We start from the raw sequence: 2,563 nt of genomic DNA, 5'->3' as shown, positions 1-2,563 counted from the left end.
GGGGTGGGGGTAGGGGGTAGGGGTGAGGGTGGGGGCTGGCTAGTCAGCGAGGGGAGTGCAGGGGAGTTTCTGGTAGTGGAATGCTTCAAGAGCAGTGTTACAGCTCTTGTGACGATGCTCTCATATCACAGAGTAGTCCTTACACACCTTTATTCCTTCTGGATAGGATCTTATATACAGTTTTAGGTGGGTTGGCGTCTTACAGTAGGTGCTTTCTATTGACTTTATCTGAGATGTTAGGGAAGCCTCAGCTACATGTGAAGGAGATGCCTCTATGTGACTGATAGCCACAATTCTCTTTTTGGTGATGGTGGTGATGGGGGGTGCTGTGGCTACATGACAGGTGTTAGGAGTAGGCAAAGCTCCTACCATCCCTTCAGGGTCCCCCAGGGTTCAAGCCTTAGCTCAACCTTACCAAGCTTCCTCTCATGATTCACCACCCCTACCCACACCTTCAAGCCAGACCACTGCAATGTTCCTGCCATCCTGAGGCTGTTTGTCATTGTAAGAGGACTCATGCCTCATGACAATAAAAGTGTTACTTCTGGGAATGTTTGTGCTACTAAATACTGCACCGAAGGCTTCCCACCTGCCATCAGGGATCGAATAACAATGGGAGTGGGGTACCAGAGACCTGCCTGCTGCCACTCAGTATAGGGAGGGGAAGATGTGTGCAGACCTGCCTGCCACCATGCTACACAGGCAGGCTATAGAAACCTAGAGGTCTTCTTGCAGCCATGCCACCCAATGCAGATGGTGGAGGTCACCTAGAGACTCTCCAGCCACATGGCCCGCCTACAATGGTAGCTACTACAATGTGTTGGGCAGATGGGAGAGAAAAAGAAGAGGAACCGTTTGAGCATTATGAAGAGAGCAACTGGAGACAGGAAGGTGGAGAGGAATAGCCTGTGGCCAGCCCCACCACCACAGGCCATGATGTAGTCCCAAACCAACCCCCTAAGGCCCATGTCCAGGTCTCTGTCTACGCAGTGGCAAGGGATGGATGTCAATGTCAGTGGACTCATCTTACCACTAGAGAACATGGGGGCTTCCCTGGTCTGGACAGCTACTGGGGACCACATGGATGTCCAGAGATTGAGCAGAACTGGCCCCGCCCCTCCTTGGCAGCAGTGGCACTGGGGAGAGCTGGCCTCATATCTCACCTAGAAGCAGCCCTACACCTCACCTAGACAGCACAGCTGAACTAACCCTGGTCGTAGGGGCACAGGTGAGCTGCCCTGAGGATGAGAGTGGGCAGTGGGTGGGGGTGCTGGCCCTGCCACTGCTTTGCTGTGAGGTGGCGCTGGCCTGGAGGTGTTAACCTCCCCTCCTTGCCCTTCACTACCTGCAGCAGGTGGTAGTGCTGACTCAGCCCCTCACCAGCTGCAGCACTTGGAGAGTGGACTCTGTGCCTTGACTGGGCAGCACAGTGGAGCTGGCTCTGGAGGCATGTTTCTGGGTGAGCCAGCCTTGAGGGTTGGCAGAGAGCTGGCCCTGGCTCCTGGGAATAGCAACATTGGGTGACCTAGCAGGAACAGTGCTGGAGAGCTAGTTCTCATGGTGTGGATAAGAGCAAGCCATTGGGCTAACCAGCTCAGCTGCCACCCAGGCCCAGATCCAGGGCTTTGAGTTTGCCTATCCCAAAGTCTACATCATCTGTGAATTGTTGGGGAACATGAAAGGGCTGGTTCTGCTGATCCAGAGCTGCAGGATCTCCATGACAAGGAACAGCAACAGGATAACCAGGAGAAGTCCTGGTGAGGATTCAATATTGATGGTGTCACAGAAGCCAAAGACCTCGAACCAGAAAGAATTCATTGCAATGAACATTTGCAAACAAAGTTGTGAGGACAGAGGGGTATACTGCGGGATACTCTGTTATACACTTCAGCTTCTATGTTAAGATATTTTCTATGGTTTATTTTGTTTTCCTTCTTTTGTTTGTTTCTTTGTTTTTTTTTTTTTTATTTTGAGGGGGGAGGTTGCAAGGGCAGAGGATAAATATAAGGGGATGGGGAGATGAGTGGGAGTGGGGTACATGATGTAAAACTCATAAAGAATCAATAAAAAGTTTTAAAAACAGCTTGAAAATAGTAGCAAAGTAGACATCAAAACGTCTATATCATTATAAAAGTCACAGCTTGGGACCTGCTCAGAGAGTCAAGTTGGAGCAGGAAACACAGAACCTAAGCCTTAGAAAAGGTCTCGGAGACTGGAGCAGCCAGCCCGGAGGCACAGGCCCCACGACTCCCAGGGGAGCTGCAGGGTGGCAGGGACAGGATCCTCTCAGCTTCCTAGTGACAGAGGAGGATCAGCATCCTTCTCTGCCCCTTCCCTGCAAGTGGAGGGCCTACCTCCAGGGAACGCCTTAAGCCAGAGACTCAGGTGAGAGCCGCCATTTCCTCTCTGGTGAGTTTCTAAGACCGGAGCAGCCAGCATGGAGGAACAGGCCCTACGAGTCACAGGGGACTTGCAGGGCTGCAGGGACAGGACAGGCTCTAGCCAGAGACACTAAGAACATCTAACACCAAAAAGCAAAAGATGGCGAAAGGCAAAAGCAAGA

The sequence above is a fragment of the Mastomys coucha genome, unplaced genomic scaffold, assembly GCF_008632895.1.
Source record: "Mastomys coucha isolate ucsf_1 unplaced genomic scaffold, UCSF_Mcou_1 pScaffold22, whole genome shotgun sequence".
Classification (NCBI taxonomy): domain Eukaryota; kingdom Metazoa; phylum Chordata; class Mammalia; order Rodentia; family Muridae; genus Mastomys; species Mastomys coucha.
The sequence above is the reverse complement of the archived record's forward strand: the minus strand, read 5'-3'. Positions refer to the sequence as shown.